General features: G+C 43.0%; 1 protein-coding gene across 1 annotated transcript in view; it reads left to right on the forward strand.

Annotated features, from left to right (window-relative positions):
- Positions 1-19,261, forward strand: part of LOC128931702 (uncharacterized) — a 664,375-nt gene extending 645,114 nt beyond the window's left edge. The window contains exon 10 of the transcript XR_013533730.1: positions 1,448-19,261. The gene's annotated coding sequence lies outside the window, so the exon portion shown is untranslated. The remainder of the gene's footprint in view (positions 1-1,447) is intronic.
- Positions 19,262-20,059: the final 798 nt, after the last annotated feature.

The raw sequence follows: 20,059 nt of genomic DNA on the forward strand, positions 1-20,059 counted from the left end.
TTGGCAGACACACTACTTGAGTTTTTTGGTTTTTGTTTTTAAGTATGAGGCCAGGCACAGTGGCTCATGCCTGTAATCCCAGCACTTTGGGAGGCCAAGGCAGGAGGATTTCTTAAACCCAGAAGTTCAAGACCTGTGGGCAACAAAATGAGACCCCATGTCTATAAAGAAGTCAGAAAAGTAGCCAGGCATGGTGGCGCATGCCTGTAGTCTCAGCTACTCAGAAGACTGAGGCAGGACGAGTGCTTGAGCCCAAGAAGCCAAGCCTGCAGTGAGCCACATTCCTGCCACTGCACCCTCGCATAGGCAAAAGAGTGAGACCCTGTCTGCCCCCTGCCCCTGAAAAACAGTGTGCCTACTGTGTTGCAAATATCGTTTGCTAGGTTCTGGGACTGAGAAAACAAGGAATAAGACATTATCCTTGCCTTAAAGCTGCTTACAATTTGATGTAAACTCACTCTCAGTTTCACCCTGTGATTCCCTTCATCTTATGTTCACAAACACTTTTGTGCCCTTGCTTCCCAGCAGGCAAAACTAATAACCATATATATCGTGTTTGACAGATTTAGAAATACCTAGGCTTTGGGCAGGCGTCATTCTATTAAAGCTAATGCTTTCCAGGTCCGCCTGCTCTGGGTACTAGAATCTTGACCAAATGTTAACTGGATGCCCTGCTTAAACAGTTCTGCTTAAACAATGTGTTAATGTAGCATTGATTGAGCACATTTTACTACGTATGCATTTGAATTAGGATAATGTGATCTCTGCCTTCAAGGGGCTCTGAGGTTAGTGAGGAAGTCAAACTATAAATACAGAAATTAATGAAAAAGATGGCATGGGACTAGAAAACGGGTCAGACGCCAAGTAATTAAAGGCCTCAAATACTGTGTTAAAAAGTTGCAATGGCATCATATAGATGATGAAAAGCCATTGAAGATTTTCAGCAAAGGAGGGTTCTCAATGACTATTCATTTGTTTATTCAGTAAATAGTCACGGAGTGTCTACTACACACCACGTGCTAGTCAAGATTCAGGGAATACAAAAATAACTAAGGCATGACCCTGCCTCCGGCAAGCTCAATACCAAGAAACACTCCACTGTGTGACACTGATTCATTTATGAATGAAGCAGGATATTATTTTGAGGAAGTAATCCATGAGATTTTCTTTTCTTTTTTCATTGCCCTCCCTCACCCCTCATATAAGTAGCCATTGAGTTAACATCCCCAGGTAAGAAAAATGACTGAGTTGAAAGCAGAAATCAGCTCCTGTACTTCCTAGCTTTTGGTTTCAAAAGCCTAAGCTCCAGAGTGGAGAGCATATCACAGCAATCAGCAAATACTGGGGGCCAGATGGAGGTCGGAGGATTGGGCTAAAGGGTGAATTCTTTCTTCCCCTATCTTCTCTCTACCTGACTAGAATCCCCTCACCCCTCCCCCCATTGCAGGGAGGAGAAGGAGAGAAAAAGCCTGGGGTCTGTGCATCTCCGAGCAGTAGGAAGCCAGATGTGGCTCCTGGGTATGCTGCGGCAGCTGTAGGAAGTCTGCAGAGAGAGAGGAATACCCGGCCAGTCAGCCTGCAGATGAAACCCAAGGCAGGTTTGTGGCATAAAACTGCATATTATTCATTAAACTATTAGCATAAACATATGCATGTAATAGCTAGTGTTCAATTAAGCCAAGAATTGCTTCCCTTTCGCTCACTGTTTTAACTTCTGGCATAGTTCCTAAAACATCAAAGTGCTACAAAAATTTGTTAAAATGAAAACAAAAGATATGATTTGTCTTGTATGATAAAAGGCATCTTGATTATTCGACACTGTACTCTAAGTTCTTGGTATAGCATTTGGCACATAGATGTTCAGTAAATATTTGAATAAGTGAAGGAATTATTCCGTAAGTAAAAAAAAAAACAACAAAAAACAAAATAACACATAAAGAACATCAATTAGTATAAAGTTGCAACTACTATAGCTTTCTCATGTGAACCTCATACTTCTGGTGGGAATCAAATGAAACTCTTACTAAAGTGGGACCTTGGCCTCAGTCTGTGGCCCACTGTCAACCTGATTGTGAATCTTGATCACATAACAATCTGTGTCCCACGGTGGTCTGCACCAAAAGGGTTGTTCCCAAAAATGTAAAATTCATTCCCTCTCTCTGCTTATGGCTGTTCACAATTGACTTAAGGGCCTAGGATCTGCACCGTACTTGTATAGCCGTGGATAGCTATTTTTGTTCCTATGTACTCCTGCACAGATCTGTGTACTGTCGCTCACGCAATTTTTTTTTTTTTTTTTTGAGACAGGATCTCACTCTGTCACCCAGGCTGGAGTGCAGTGGTGAATGATAGGTCACTGCAGACTCAAACTTCTGGCCTCAAGCAATCCTCCCATGTCATCCTCTCCTAAAGTGCTGGCATTGCAGATATGAGCCACCACTCCTGGCCTACCTCATGCCATTTAAAGAGGTTATTCTCGGCAGGGTGTGGTGGCTCACACCTGTAATCCTGGCACTTTGGGAAGGCAAGGCAGGCAGATCATTTGAGTCAGGAGATGGAGACCAACCTGGCCAACAGAGTGAGATCCCATCTCTACTAAAAAAAAAAAAATACAAACATGAGCCCAGCATGGTGGCGAGCACCTGTAGTCTCAGCTTATTGGGAAGCTGAGGCAGGAGAATTGCTTGAACCCAGGAGGCAGGTTGCAGTGAGCCAAAATCTCTGCACTCCAGCCTAGGTGACAGAGGAAGACCCCGTCTAAAATAGAAAATAAAATAAATTATTTTTTAAAAAGAGGTTTTTCTCTACAGTTAGGCCTACAATACCCTCTGCTCTTGTGTGGACCACTTGCACCTGGGGTGAGTTCAGTGTACTATTGTGTAGGCAGGTTTTGTAAATCACCCTGATTTTCAAAAAGAATAAAATACTCTGGCTGGGCATGGTGGCTCACACCTGTAATCCCAGCACTTTGGGAGGCCGAAGCGGGCAGATCATGAGGTCAAGAGATCGAGACCATCCTGGCCAACACGGTGAAACCCTGTCTCTACTAAAAATACAAAAAAATTAGCCAGGCGTGGTGGCACACGCCTGTGGTCCCAGCTACTCAGGAGGCTGAGGTAGAAGAATCGCTTGAACCCAGGAGGCAGAGGTTGCAGTGAGGCCTGGTGACACAGCAAGACTCCATCTCAAAAACAAAACAAACAAACAAAAAAAAACAACTCTCTAGCTTGAGTTAACAAAAAGTCCTTCTTGTAATTCTGTAGTTTCTGGTCCTGTGTACTTTATCAATGGGATATTACTCAACTTTAAAGTGGAAGAAAATTCTGACGTATGCTACAACGTGGATTAGCCTTGAAGACATTATGCTAATTGGTAATATGAGTCTACTTATAGGAGGTACTTACAATAGTCAAATTTATAAAGACAGAAAGTAGAATACAGGTACGCAAGGGCTCAGAGGAGGGAGTGGGGAGTTAATTTTTAGAGGATACAGAGTTTCTGTTTGGGATAACGAAAATGTTCTGGACATGAACTGTGGTGGTAGCTTCATAATGTGAATTTACTTAATGCCACTGAAATGTACACTTAAAAATGTTTAAAAATGCTGTTTTATGTTATGTATAGTTTACTACAATGGAAAAACATTTTTAACATTTTTTAAAAGCTAATTGGGGGCTCTGAGCTCATGGGTGTGATTTACACACTGTGAGGTCCAGTAGAATGATCTGGCTCAGTTATTTCTCTGGGGACTCCTCCTTGTCAATTTCTTAAAGTCTTTCCTCTTGGACTAGTTGGATTCTCCAGAGAAAGACCTTCCAAACTCTTGCTTGAAGAATAGGGACAAGTTGCCAACATGCTGGAAGCAGTGAGGGAAGAGGGCGCGGGTCTTGACAGTCAGCATATAAACATGCATTGAACTCTCCTTCAATCCTGCTTAGTCCTCCTTTTATTAAATTACCCTTGACCTAAACTGTGTCTAGTGGAACCCTATCCAGAGACCCTCTCTTTTGTCTTCTCTGGAGAACAGACCCTCAGGCTTCTGCTCAGCTGAAGAAAAACTGCACAGAGAGGAGGAGATTTCAAGCCTTAAATGGATTTTAACAAATCCTCCCATTTTGACCTTGCCCCTTAAGCCCTACTTCTAGATACAACTGATGCCTTTGTATCTAGAAGCCTTCTGAGACTTTGGGGAGCCTTTACTGTTACGGAGTTTATACATCTACTGATTCTTCTGCGGATTTAGATTCACGTTTCTTAGGTAGGATAATCAGTTGCCATTTGCATATCTGCTTTCCAGCTTCCAAAATGTTATTACTATGTCCTTCTCTCTCATCTTTGTCTTTGTGGGTTTATACAAGTAAAACAAACAAACAATGCTTTACTATTACCTTAGCGGGGCTTAGGAAGAAGCAAGAGAAAATGTATACGTTCATCAGCTTTGCCAGACAATCTCTTAGGTAGTTTGTACGATGCGATTTTTTAAATTGTGCTCTCCTAGGCCCCGCTGGCCGCAGAACACCATCCAAAACAAGAACAGTGAAATGTTACTGTCACTTGGTGGTGGTCAGTGAACTCTGGAGTACTATTTTCAGTTCTGAGCACAAGCTTTAAAACTAGAAAAACTGGAATTGTTTTAGAGGATGGTGGCTGGAATATTAATGAAACAGTTGAAAGGAACGGAAAGGTTTTCAACAGAGAATGGAAAATTTCAGAAGTTGACCTCAAATATTTGAGAAGCTGATGTCCATTCATTCATTCATTTGGTAAATCTTTACTGAGTTCCTGTGATGTGAGAGGAGTCATTCTTCAAGCATGGGAACACAGTGGTAAATGTGACCAATTCCCAATTTTTGCAGAGTTTATATTCTCAGCGGGGGAAAGAGTGATTTGCTCTGGATGGGCCAATACAAAAATAGGGCAAATGGGTAAAATCCATAGAGAGACAAATTTCCAATGAATACAAAGAAAAACTGTAAAGTGTTTGAGCAGTTGAAGTGTGATGAAGAACCTGGTCAACCCTCCCAGAGCTGATTAGAACTAGGACACAGTCTCACTGAAACGGTTCAGCAGAGAGGCTAAGAGCATGAACTGTGGCTGGAATTCCAACTCTACATCTTGCTTGCAGTTGACCGTGGCCAAATCACAACCTGTCAGGGCCTCCACTGTTTCAAATGTAAACTGAAGATGATAATAATATACCGTCCAATGGTGTCATGAGGATTAAATCCAGTTAGTCTGGATAAAGTGCTTAGAAGAACGGGAGGCATGTCATAAATGCTACGTAAGTATTACTAGTATGATTTCCTTTTTTTTTTTTTTTTTTTTTGAGACTGAGTTCCGCTCTTGTTACCCAGGCTGGAGTGCAATGGCGCAATCTCGGCTCACCGCAACCTCCGCCTCCTGGGTTCAGGCAATTCTCCTGCCTCAGCCTCCCAAGTAGCTGGGATTACAGGCACATGCCACCATGCCCAGCTAATTTTTTGGATTTTTAGTAGAGAAGGGGTTTCACCATATTGACCAGGATGGTCTCGATCTCTTGACCTCGTGATCCACTGCCTCGGCCTCCCAAAGTGCTGGGATTACAGGCTTGAGCCACCTTTTCTACTTTTTGTTTTTTTAAACCAGCATTTTATTTCGAAAAAAATTTAAACCGACCAAAAAGTTGCAAAATAATACAACAACACATATTCTCTACCTAACTTCCCCAGATGCTAACATTTGGGGCACTTGCTTTCTCTCTCTGAGAGTGGTTTGTTTTTTTGTTTGTTTTTGGACCAGTTCAGTATCAGTTCCGGCCATCACGACACTTCACCTCTACATATTTCCAATACCATTTTCTGAGAATGAGGGCCGTCTCCCACGTAACCACTGCAGAACTGTCATACTCAGAAAATGCAATGTTGATACAGTCCTATTTTCTAATACATAGTCCACAGTCACTCTTCCCCAATTGTCTCGATACTGTTTTTTTACAGCTCTTTTTTAAAAAACAAGATCGAATTAAGGATTCCGAATTTAATGGCATTCCATCATCATGTCTCTCCACCCTCTTTAATCTAGAATCACTCACCAAACCTTTTTGTCTTTAATGACATGGATGTTTTTGAGAAGGCCAGGACAATTTTTTTTGTAAAACGTACTTCAATTTGGACTTGTCTGATTCTTTCCTCTTGATTAGATTCAAATGGAACATTTTTGACAGAAATCATATATAACTGATGTGGTTCTCTCGGTTCATCACATCAAGAACCACCTGATGTCAACTTGTCCCATTACTCTGGAGGGAACTTTGATCATTTGCTTAAGGCGGTGCCTGCCACCGTCCATTCCTATGATTAGGCAGTCACTGTACTGTGAGTGGGGTGATTAGCCAGAGACGGTGTGAATGTTCCATTTTCTGAAGAGTCTCTCACCCAGGGGTTTTAATTCCCATTGATGATTCTGTTGTTATTTTGCAATGGGCATTGAACAGAGAAGACAACTTTGGTTTAGAAAGAAGATTGCCATATATGCAGCTGAGGCATCCAGCAGGTAGTTCGTTCCACTTAGCACTAAAGAATATGAACTTTGCTATAAACTAACATCTCTCTGCCAATTACCAGTCTACTAACACTGAGAAAATTTTATTCAGTTTAACCCTCTGCAAAATGGGGATCATCATTTCAATCTCACAGGATTTGTTTGTGGATTGAATACAAAGGGAAGCTATCCTGAAAATGAGGAGCAGGAGGAGGAGGAAGAGGATGGATGTGGTATTACAGGAGGAAGAGGATTAAATTTTCAGCTGACTTTGTGACAGTTGGAGAAAGAATGAAATCGACACACAAGACAGGATGTGGGAAAAGGGCCTTACTTTATGATTAATCAGATAAAAGAAGCAAAGGACTCGAGGAGAGACAGTGATCAAATATGTGTTGAATGTTTCTGATGCACCAGCGGCTCTGGGGTTGGTTTATTTCACCAATGACTGACGTTGACTCTAAGATTTATAACAGGTCAGGGAAATAGTAGCGTTGTCTCCTGGGTTTCCGCAAATTGGGAAGGTGGGAAGTAAGGGAGAACAAAAGACACAAAGTTTTATCTTTGTCATATTTCGCCTGAATTGGTGGTAACACATCCAGTTTGAATTGCACTGCAGAGTAGTGGTAACCATTAGTATTGGGCTGTTTGCATGAGAATCACCTGAGAAGCTCATAACAATAGTACATTTCTAAACTAAGCTGCCCCTCCAGAGATTCTGACTTGGTATGTCTTGGGTGAGGTTTTCACCCACTGCAGGGGTAGATAAAACGTCACGTGAACCAGAAAGGTCATCTCAGGTGCAGAAAGTTGATGTGCGTATCAACAGATTATAGACTGTAATTGTATACTCAGGTGTGATAGCACTGGCCTGAGAGTAAGGTACCAGGTCTTTTACTGATCGGTTGAAGCAATTTGGCTTTGACGTGGACATTGCTGACAGAGCTAACCTAGAAACAGCCAGAGAGGTCTGCAGCCAACTCTGAGATTTGTGCTGTGTGTGGCCACTAGCCACATGTGATTAACTAGAACGAAAAAACAACAGCTTATGTACTTTTAGGATATATTTCTTTGAGTACTCAGGGTCATTAAAAACACTTTAATTGTAGAAAATTTTAATGTAAACGGAATTGAGAGTTAATTTAAATCAACTAACAATCATACAAAATTTAAAATATAGCTCCTCAGTTCAACTAACCACATTTCAAATGCTCAGTAACGACATGTGGCTAGTGGCCACTGTGTAGGACAGTTGCAGATATATATTTCTATCACTGCAGAAGAAGGTCCTATTGGATGAGCAAGTACTGATAACCTGCCACAGGCCCACCCACAGCAGGAAATAATTGTTACTGGCCTCACCCTAGACACCAGGAAAGATTTGGCATTTAGTGTATTAAGGACTATTTTAGTTTGTCTTATTGCCAACTAAAAAACAAAAACAAAAAAAGACTGTAGGAGGCTGTCATAAACTCCTGCAGCTAAGGAAACCTGAGCAAGTGAAGAAGCCACATCTATTTACATCCATTCCCCCTTTGTGGTATATGTGTTGGGGTACAGGAAGACTGAGCTGTTAAACCCTACAGCCCCAGTAACAAGCTCTGTAGAATATCCCCTCTCCAAGGACGATCCTATGAGCCATTGTTGGATCAGCGTCTCCGCCTGGCCCACGCCTTCTCATTCCCCAGGCAGCCTGACTGCCAAGATGGTTGGCAGTGCCCAGGTGTGATACCAGGTAGCTGCGTTTCCTCTCTGTGTGTGCTCTGTTGGCCCTCTCTAAGTATAGTCTGCATCCATCTGCTCCTCTCGCCCTTCCAGGCTGCAGAGTTAGGTGTTGTTTTGTCCCCTGGAGGAAGCCCATATTGTTCTATTCCTACCAGAGAAGAAACAAATGAGGAGCAACAAGGAAAAATATGGAGTGTAAGCGTGTGTTTCCAGGTCATCAACATGCAAGCAAACGTGCATGAAAATGAGTGTTAATTTACTGCATGATTCAGTGTTTGCAAGACTATCAAGTCATTTCCCATAGGCTGCCCGACAGCCATCACATGGTAATGAATTTCTATTATAACCCGTGTATGATGGTTGAACCGGCAAACCAACGATCAAAGAAAAGCACAAAATAATAACAATGGTGATAATAATATAGTGTAATAATTAACTGGCAGAGGCGTTTACAACTGAGGTCAACTGGGTAAGAGAGTGTCGCGAGGCAGCTATGACAGGTCTGATTTTCTCATTTTAACATTTGTGGTTTCTGCTACCTTTCTGTTAAAAAATAAACATTTTGAACTGTGAAAACAGACCGAGCCCAACGATTAAAATAGAAAGAAGTTGTGTCCATAGCAGGTTGCACTTTTCTTTTTGCTTTTCATCTGAGGTTTGGGAGGTCCTTTAGAATTTCCTGGGACTGTTCTGCGAAATCAGAAAGACTCGTTTTTTGGGGATTTTGTGCTCAGTATTAAATTATACTCACCATTACAGTTTTCTCATTTAAACAGATGCGTGCCTTTGGCTTTGCTTTAGTTCTCTGTAAAACTCACGGTGGACTTGTGCTTTAAAATGAACCACACCATTTGAAAACAAGACCATTTTGAAGATAAACAGGCATTTAAAATTCACTTTCTCCTTTTGCTACTTGCTGGTATTTTTCTCTTCTCACTTCTTTCTTCTCTCGGTTATCATTAAGGATAATTTAATATCTGGCTGAAGGGAGAATCGATCTGATTGTATCATTGTAAATGTTCATGATGAATTTAAAATGTCCAGGAAAGAATTCTGAATAACGGAAATAGAATTTGATGTTTAGTTAGTTTGTTTTTCCTAAAAAGCTGTCTCAGCTCATGCTCATTTTCTTTAGTGGACTGTCGTTAGCTACCTTGTTTTGGGCAAATATCTTTCAGCAGGTTTCACCCCAGAACAAATATTTACAGTTCAGCCCTAAACTCTAGAAAATGGCTTTGTGGCAGAGCTGGAGGTGGAGTGGGGCTTCAGTGGAAAAGCTGACTGTGTCTTGGCTTTAGAAACACAAATGGGGCCACCACAATAAATCATTAAAGACGCTCAAACGGATGTTTATTGGAAGAACGCTCACCTTGGGTAAGCTAAGGTAGAGGGTTGAGAGGCTGTGGGGGCTGGGATTCCACATAACTAATGGGCACACTTTCTACAGACAGAAGGGCCATGCTTTAGTCATAGTGGTAAATCTGTAGTGACAGACGTTTGTTCTATATTTGTGAATGACCTGATTTGGCATGCATGCAGCTCGTTCTACTGACAATAATGGTAACATGGTGTGAGGGAGAGAGAGAGAGAGAAGAAAGGAGAAGGAATGGGGTGAGGGGGCTTGGGGGAAGGAAGAGAGAAACCCAGGCAGACAGAAAGGTAGAAGGGGAAAGGAATTTTAAACAGTTGGAGATCCTGAGCATCTAAGGGTGACCCGAAGGCAACCTGCCTTTAGTATCTGATTATTTTAATTTGGGAGGAAGTTCATGCCTAACTGATTCGGAGAGGATCGCCTCTCCTTCCTCCACGTTCCCTCCCTCCCTCTCTCACTCCTCTCCCTTGCAATCTCTGGGGAAGGTATTCAGAACAGCTGTCAGACCATAATGGGATGCTTCGGCATCAAGGAGTCCCTCGCAATTTGCAAAATGTGCCTGGCCCTCCATTTTTTGCTGCAGTCCTGCAACCCATGGGCATTTCAGGTAAAAAGGAAAGCGGCCTCAAGCGACGAAAAGAATGAAGTGCTGTCACTCACTGGAAGGGAAGTAGCATTATGCTCTCTGCCTCATCTCTTTCTCTTAAGCCAACTCCTTTTTAAAATAACAGATATAATCCATGGGAAGAACCCCCCACAGAGAGAGAGGTTAGGGTGGTGGGCAGAGGTGAGGATGAGGAGGAAACACACATCCTGTGTCCCTTTCCTAACTCGCTGTGTGACTATGGACAAATTACACCCTCTCTGAACTTAATTTTTTTTGGCCTGTAAAATGAAACAATTCAAAAGATGATCTCTAAGGAAACTTTTAGGGCTAAAATCACAGCTCTCATGGTAGGGACATAGACATGTAGGTAGGTAGCCCCAATGCCACTTCCTCAGAGGCCTCCCCTGGCCGATCAATCCAAAGTATTGCTCCTCTCCCATCAGTCTATATTACAGCACTTGCCACCATCTGAAACCATCTTCATGATTTCTTTCAAGTTGTTTTATTAACCTCCTTGCATGCAGAGAGAGACACTGTCTATCTTGTCCACCACCTCTTCCTTGGTGAAGAATATATATATCCTGCATGTTTGAAGAGTGTCGAATGAATACATCCAGTGATTTTTCTATGTTAGGTTCTCTCCATTTGCAAGCAACAGAGAGACATATTCAGATTACTTGAGTGAGTTAGCGCTTATGAGGGCTATGTCAGCAAGTAAGAGAGGAGGAAGTAACCTCTGGAGCCCACAGCCAGGCCCTGCTGAGAAATGAAACATGGTGCATCACTATTTAGGATGCAGCTGAAGCTCTGTAACCCGACAGCTCCTCTGATGGCACAGCATCAACTCTGTCCATGATCCTCCCAGATTGTGCACCCATCCCTCCCTACTCCATGTCTGAATCGTCACGAGACAGAGTCATAATCTCACCTCTTCTGTTGCTTTGGGTTCTCCAAGGTAACCAGCTCTCCATGGGTGTGCTGAGGTCACACTCCTCCAAAAAGGATTTGATTGGCTTTGCTTACCCGCTATCCAGTAGAGGAAACCCCTTTTGGGCAAAATTGCCCTTGAAATCAGCACTAGGGGTTTCTTGCGGGGCAGCACAACAGAAGCAACCGTGCAGCTTTTATCAAAATACACTTCCTGAAGACTGACTGATAGATAATGAATTAGAATCTCCATCTGGTGTTAAGTCAGACATCTGGTATTTTGAAGGGTCCCCCCATGTGGTTCTTCTGTTGTGCGCCTCTGGGCCATAGCCACTGTCATCGCTGGCTGCCTTTGGGCCAGGTGCTCAGCCTGGGTCCACTCAACTCCAGGGAGGTAGAATCACTGGTTCAAAGCAAGGGAGGGAGAATGACACACTCAGAACCCCTTGGGATTCTTTCACAGACCCTGTCCCTCTCTCCATCTACCTGTCCATCCTTCCCTCTACATATATATATTTCTCTTCCTAGGTATGATATTTACATATTGAATCTGATTCTGACATCTCTCTCTTCTCCTTCCCCTTCAGAAAGACAAGGATTAAGAAAAGTTAGAGTGGACTGGGTGTCATGGCTCATGCTTGTAATCCCAACACTTTGGGAAGCCGAAAAGGGAGGATTGCTTAAGCCTGGGTGTTCAAGACCAGCAAGAGCAATAAAGAAAGACTCCATAACTACAAAAAATAAAAAATTTCGGCAGAGTGTGGGGAAGCATACCTGTGGTCCCAGCTACTTGGGAGGCTGAGACAGGAGGGACACTTGAGTTCAGGAGGTCGAGGCTGCAGTGAGCTATGATTGTACCACTGCACTCCAACCAGGGTGACAGAGCAAGACCTTGTCTCTAAAACAAAAGACAAATTAGAGTGCTTCTAGAAACTGGGAGGGTACATTCCACCAGGTTTATAGAAAATAGAGCATACAGACCCTGATTCCATTTCAGGATTAATAGAATTCAGCTTCGTGAAGTAATAATCCTTTGTTCTGTAGTCATTTGCATCCACAGTTCGACCAAGGCAGGATGACCTAGAAGGAATGTGTTTGCTGAGCCTTGGGTGGGGCATCTCACTGAATTACTTATGAAATATAATGTTGTTCATTTCCTTTATCAAAAACAAAACAAAACAAATAAAGATGAAGGAGGAGCATCACTATTGACGAAACATGATGCATCATTATGCACCATGAAGAAAAAGGGGGAGGAGGAAAAGAAGGGGAAAATAGTATCAAACACGTGTCGATATCCACAGCTGACATCAGGAGGCTCTTGGGAGAGAATGAGTCAGCACAGAGTGAGGAAGTCTGGGCAGTAATTTATCCAGCATAATGTGTACTGACCTCCCATTTGTATGTTGTATAAAAGAAATAGAGGATGCAGCCCCTGCCTTCACTGAGCTGACAGTCCAATAGGGAGGATGCATGGAAACAATCTACAGTAGTAATTGAGATAATGCAAAAAAGAGCCAAGCCCACTGTGTGATCTCAATAGATGCCAGTTTCCTTTGATCTGAAACAAAGAAGTGAATTAAACAATAGCAATGTGTGTCAGACTTACCCAACCTCTACTGCAACTTCCCTGTCCCTTACCGATCTCTGCTTGATTCTCTAGGCTCCCATGCGACTGAGCTGGGCATAAGACACAGAAGGCTGCTGGTATTGCCTCTAACCCTTTGTAATGGGCTGAATACTGTCCCCAAATAATTCATGTTCACCTATAAATGTGACTGTATTTGGAAATAAGTTCTGTGTAAATGTAATTAAGTTAAGATGAGGTCCTACTGGATTGGGACAGGTCACAAATCCAATAGAACTGGTATCCTTATAAGAAGAGGGAAATTGGGACATGGAGACACAGACACGCAAGCTAGAAGGTCATTTGAAGCAAAGATTGGGGAGATGCATCTACAAGTCGAGGAACACCAAGGATTTCTGCCCCTCCAGAAGCTACAGGGAGCAGGGAAGGACTCTCCCCTAGGGCCTTCAGAGAAAGCCTGGCCCTGCCCATGCCTTTATTTTAGACTTCTAGCTTCCAGAACTGCACGAGGACAATCTCTGTTGTTTAAGCCACCCAGTGTGCAATACTTTGTTAGCGCATCTTTAGGAACAAATTCAACCTCCTTCCTCTCTTCTTCGTTGAATGAGGATGGAATGCCGAGAGGAACAGCAGACATCAAGTAAAGACAGTAGGCCAGAAAGACAAAAGGAGCCGCTTCCTTGTGGCACGTTCCCCAGATCCAAGATGAGTAAATCTCTAGACGTTTCAGTTCTTGTCACTGAGATTTTCTGTGACAGATGGCACATTCGTGACTAATGCCCTATGGTCAAGTAGAAATGACTGGAGTTACCTGAGTTCATGTCTCAGCCATGCTGTTATGTAGATGGGTGGCCCTGGACAAGTCATCAAAACTTCTTGAACACTTTATTCTCCTTTAAAATGGAAACAGTCATATCTACCTGAGTTTAAATAAGATATTTTATGAGAAAGCCAGATGTCATCAACGGGGTGGGAAAAACTAATACAAATGATCAGGGCTGTCAGCCCCCAAGGGACCTGAATACTGACACACCCGGTATATAAAGACTATTTTCTCCATCTTTACCGGAGGAGCTCCCAGGGTTTCTTTTTAAGCAGGAAACAGCTCTCAGCAGCCAGCCCTGGGAAAGGTACTTTGTAAAACATAAAGGACTCATAGCAATACTGGGGAGTATTCAAGTGCAAATGAAATAGCTCCATCCCACAACTTAAACAAAGGGCCGGAAATGTTCTCATCCAACAGAAGAAAACAGTTCCTCCTGGGGTAGTTTCATCCCCATGAACTTCCCAAACCCTCCTTGTCTTGACCTGGGGATGTTGTCCTCATCACAAGACCCCTCCTTCGGTTAGGAGCAAACGGAAGAGATGAGCTAGTGGCCTCTGGAGTCAACTCTTCCCAGTCCAAAGGCTGCAGAATGATGGGGATGGAAACCTGTTCCACAGGTCCTTGCCCCCTGATGTAACTGAGTGGGGAACTTCAGGGTAGACCCCAAACACACACCACAGCTCCCTGAGAGGCTGAGGGGGCATCTGGATTTTCCCAGCAAGACACATTGAACAGAGTACATCTTTCACCCACTTCCCACTTGATATGTGAGTCTCTCATTGAGCGAGCCCAGTTTTCCAAGAGGCTGGAGCCTCCCAGTGTTCAGTGCCTCCAGGCTCAGGGCTGTGCTTGGCCTGGTGTCCCAGCTCTGTTCATCTCTTGTCCCTCTCCGAATTCAATTCAAGTCACCTTTTTGCAGACTGAATCTAAGCCTAGCCGGGCCCTGGTCTGCCTTTCCTTTTCCTCCTGCCTGTCCTCACCCTCTCACCACTTTAGAGCAAAGTGAATACAGTTTTCCAAATATAGTTTCGCAGCCGGTATGCTAGGCCTCCTAATGAGCCATGATAATTGCTTCTGCTATTTTCCAAAATGAAAATCAACCTCTGAAGAGCAGCTGGTTCGTTGTAATGTTCTCCTCCCTCCGGTTACATCCCACATTCCTCCAAGTCATTCAAACCCCAGCCTTGACAGCCCCAACCGTGAGCGGGGCCTGTGGGAGATGCCAGGAGGAATGCGCTGAGGTTGAGGAAAAGGGCCTCGCCGCTTGCATAAGCGAGCTATGGTGTCCTTTATTAGATTTAAGGGAATAGGGAAAGACAAAGAGTAGGGGGAAGATCTGGGTTTGTTTTTGGATTCTAGAATGTCCTGTTATGTGTTGGCTTATCCATGTATCTAAAAAGATAACCACGTTTTTAGACGACAAAGCAAAGATGCTTCCACTCTCCTTTTTTGAAGAATCACTCCAAAACAATAAAGAGACCAGGAAACAATAACAAACCCCATATTCTATAAGGGCGGGAGACATCATCTGTAATCTGGATCTGCAATGGATGAAGATGAGAAACAGAGGGAGGAATGGGAGTCACTTAGTAGATCTCTGGAAAGCCCACCCCAAGAGCCAGGGGTGATACCACTGTGAATCAAGCTGACTTCCCGCTGTGGAAAACAGGGAAGTCCAGAGAGTTGGAGGCCCACACACCGTATTGGTCAGAAGTGAGTGTGGAACTGAAAAACGCCCCTGCGGTAGAAAGATAATAACACCAGGTACCATTCGTGGTGCACCTTTTCTGCCTCTTACAAACATTTACTCATGCAATCCTCATAACAACAGCAAAAGGTATTATTTCCCTCATTTTATGGATGCACAATCTAAGGCTCAGAGGGAAAAAGTCCTTTGTCCCAGATGGCAGAGAAAGAGAGTAAAACACACTGCATCAATGTATGTATCCTTAATTCCAAAGCCCCACCACTAGATCCCACCACCTCGCCGGGTAAAACAGAGCCGTGAGTAGCAGGTGCAGCTATGTTGAATATGTGGCCAGGTTGACATATGGCTGGCAGGGGTGATGGCAGGAACTGGACAGGGCTGATGCTGCCTGGGCTCCTGCTTCACTGCTTGGCACTGCCATTTTGTCTAAGATACTCTGCTGTTTTGAAAATGCTACAGAAACAAAGTCTAACCACCTCCCCGTTGTCATCTGCAACAGGATCTGGTCTGGTGGAGCACTCTGGCTGGGATGGAGTATACCTAGTCCTAAAAAGTGGGTTCTTTCAGTGGCTAAGCATCCACCAAACACTCAAGCCTGTATCCTGGGAGGGAGGATGGATATCAAGGAAACTGCTCATCCTTTCTTACCCTCTGCTGTTTGCTACTCCCCTGCTACCTACCCTGCACCACCCAAAACAGGCTGCAGATCCCACTGCTGCTTTTTCCCCCATTGGATCCACTGGTCACCCAAAGTACAAAAATCTGGGTGAATCCAGATCATGAAGAAACAATGCACACAGTGTCAAAATTGCAAAACAAAATCTCCAGTGTCTCTTCTCTAGCTTGTTCATGGTTCAAAAATCAATCATCAGACACTTCATGAGAATCTACTATGAAAGTATTCACTCTGTTAGACACTTTGGAGGTGAAACAGACCAAGGGCATGGTGTCTGCCCTCAAGAATTCATAATCAGTTAGAGAGCTGCAGTATCAGCCCCTGAAAAGAGAAGGAAAGCTATCAGGCTGTGTGTGATTAAGAGCTTGTGGAGAGCTGTTCTGAGTTCCGTAGCTGTCCTCGTTGACTGTTTCTCTGGCTCTTCCATTAAATTGTGAATGCTTTGAAAGGAGGAGTTCTTGTTTTTGCTTTTCATTTTTGTATTTCCAGCGCATGGCAGTGTGTGGAGCACATATCAGCTGCTGAGTGAACATGTGTCAAATGAATGAATGAATGAATGAATCAATCAATCAATCAGTATGTCCAGAAGAAGTGCTGCAGAGTGCAGAGAGCTGGAGTGGGTAGGGAATGCATCCATAAAAAGATGGGACCACAGCCAGGTAAGCATGTATTATCCAGCGATTCCATAAAACCACTGGAAACTTCCAAAGGACAAGACTCCTAGAAAGAGGCTAACTCAGAAGTGAGCATGGAAATCAGGCTTGTTGTTACAGATTTCAGTGAGACTGGGGGAGACAAGCAGGAGTGACACCAAGGCAGCCCCTTTCCAAAATATAGGTACAAAGGCAGCTGTGAGTAAATGAAATACCTAGAAACAGGTATCTATTTGGCTCTAAGTATTGCCACGGCATCTAAATTCCCACCTTCAAAGACAGGGAAACTTGTATCGTGCATTTATCTTTACTCTAGAGACTCAGTCTAATTATTATTGGCCTTAATTCATACCCCAGGCAGCTGCAACTGTCTTTGCCTGCAATCAAATCATATTTTAAAAGGTGTGAAATTCTTTGTTGGCATTGAATAACATCAGAGCTATGGATCCTATTTACCACTTACACTGAGCTATCCAGGGTCAGTACAATGACAGCCACAAAAGGAAACAACTTCGGAAAACCAACTTCTGCACATGATACTGACAGGGAAATTGAACTGCTGGTTACTGCCCCATTCACTATTTATAAGCATTCACCAAACAGGCACTGTCCATGCGGCAGATCGAGCATGGAGATTCAACGGAGAGCAAACACACAGGGTTTCTGCTCCATGGACTTCAGGTTCATGTATCTGTACAGGCACTGTTATTTGACTAGCTCTTAGTGCTTCTAAGAGGGGGATTAGCAAACTACATCCCACAGGTCAAATTCAGCTCATCCCGTTTTTCACAGTCTTTGAGCTAAGAATGCTCTCTGTACTTTTAAACAGTTGAAGAGAGTCAAAAGGATAATATCTTGTGGCATAAAAATATTATATGAAATTTACATTTGAGTGGCCATAATCCAAGCTTTACTGGACCACAGCGAAGCTTAGTGATTTATGTATCATCTACAATGGCCTTCATGCTACAACAGCAGAGTAATTACAGTGGATTCTATATATGGGGCCTAGAAAACTGAAATTTTAATTTAAAAAAAATAGTTGGCTTCCCCCTGTTTTAGGCTAAATTTTCTCAAAATGCACTCTATGAAACATGACTTCTGAGGAACATTCAGAGTGTTAGATATTTTTAGAGTTTCATTGTCAATATATTTTAAAACAATGTATAACACATAAAGTTCTAAAAGTTTCCTTACTCAGTATCTCTCTAGTTTTGAGCATGCCAAAACACGTGTAAGATAGCACTATAGGATGTAGAGTTTCACAACCCTGCCTGTGTATTTGTTTATTTTTAGGAAATCTCATAGCAGCACTCTTTGGGAAATGTTGACCTCAGTAGATTTCTTGGTTATAGGTTTTATTTGCATTATTTCCAATACCAGTTGCCAAAAATCCACAGCAGTGTCACGGAATAGGATAGTGAACTGAATCTGAAGCCTCTTGCTCCCAAGCATAGTTTGATTATTCTCAAGGTTTCCAGTTTGATTCCAGCCAAACACTTAAGTATTTGGTATCTATCTATCTACCGTACTCGAAGAGCTGCCATATGCACCTAAAATGAAATTGTGGGAGAAGACTCAAATCTTCCAGTTGCGGGTACTCTAAGAATGAGTGACTCCTGATCTATACAAGATTATACCATAGCCACACATCGTTTCAACTCAGCATGGGCCCGGGTTGGGTCAGCATGCTAGGACACTCTAGAGAACAGAAGTTATGAGCAGGGGAAGCTGAAAAGCCTCCTGGGAGGGCATTAGGGGAGAAACAAACCAGGGACAATGAATTTGACTCAGTAAGATGGTTGTAATTATCCTATGAGAGGGGCAGTCCTAAGACAGTGTGGTCTCAGTCACTCACGTGTCTCCAGGCCGAGTACCCACTGGCCACTTGTTTGAGTCCCCTGAGGAGAAGGCAATTTAGGAAGTAGGTTGTAAATAAAAACTAAAAGAGCTCTTCCTGTAAACTCTTAAAAGCTTGAGGGCTTAGAGACACTGTTTCTAAGAAGGATGCATTCTTCCCACCGCATTGCAAGACTTTGGTTTGGAAAGTACTCATGGCACTGGGGATGTGGCTGCTCAGGTGGCCAACGTCACATAGCAGCGCTGCCTGCTGGGGGCGCTGTTTGCAGTGGAGCAGCCGCACTGCACCACCTACTCAGCAGGGCAGTAAGGGCAGGAAACCCTCAATCGGCAAGAGGCGACCTGGCTTGGCAGAACACCCAGCCGACTCCAAACTGGAAGAGCAGAGGTTGAGACAGCCATCAGCAGGAGCAGGGATTTTGGTATCCAGTAGGACAGACAATGGGCCAAAGGGAGCAGCAGGTAACAAACAACAGCATCTGCCAAGCCCACACTAACTAATGAGCACAAATGAAACCATCTACGGTCCCAGGGTTGGGAGGGGTCCCAGAATCCTTGGGGGTAGTATGCACGGCGCTGCCATCCAGCCTTATGCTTGTGACTTTGTGACTCAGAACTAGTGATATCTGATCTCATTCCTAGTCACAGATTGAAGGAGCTTGGGGAGATTTGGATTTCTTCTATATACTCATATAAACACACATAAACTCACACACTTGCATGTATATCCTATCCAAGATACGTGCTATGAATGTAAATGTTCACACATACCAAAGCTGTGCCTGTATATGAAATCATAAATTGTGAAAATGAGGTGGGGGTGGGTGGGAGTTGGGTGAGGGGTGTCTAAGGGGTGAATCTTAGGGTCTTGCCATTCCTGCTTCTGCTCTGCTTTGTCTGTTATGTGCTTCGACATAAGATTTCTTTTAAGAAAGATTTCATGGCTAAAAAACAGTTTTGAAAACTCCCTCAATATAATCCAACCCTATCATTTTATAAACGAGGAAATGAGGACACGGATAGGTTAAATGATTTGCCTGTGGTCATGAAGACAAAAGTAATGAATTAAGAGCTCAAGTCCAGTGTTTCTGGTTTTGCTTTGTTTTCCTATTACACCCTGCAGAGGAAGAAAGAATATACACTAAAACAAAAAGCCCAAATATATTACAGAACTCCGTCTGTTTCTCGGTTTTAATGGTTGGGGGTTTGAGAATTGGCTTATTAGATCTTTTAATTTTTCTAGCTATGATTTTATAGCAAAAGAAATATTAGCTATGGGGGCAATAATGTGGATTAAATTAATACAGTTTTGTATCAAATGACCACATTTAATACAATTTTAAATTTAACTTTAAAGTTGAATTTAGACTCTACCAGACATATTGTACTAATCAGAAATATATAACAAAATGAATCATTGTGTTTAGAAAAGGACTTGAAAAACATTGACCCCATTTTCTAAGCACAGAAGGAAACAAAAATGATGACAAGAAAGTTTGAGAAAAAATTCACAACGAAATGTTCAGAGAGAATTACTCAGCCTGGAGAAGAGAAAGCAAAAAAGGTACATTTTTTTCCGGAAATCTAAAATGTCTCTT

Source organism: Callithrix jacchus, chromosome 4 (genome assembly GCF_049354715.1).
Source record: "Callithrix jacchus isolate 240 chromosome 4, calJac240_pri, whole genome shotgun sequence".
Classification (NCBI taxonomy): Eukaryota; Metazoa; Chordata; class Mammalia; order Primates; family Cebidae; genus Callithrix; species Callithrix jacchus.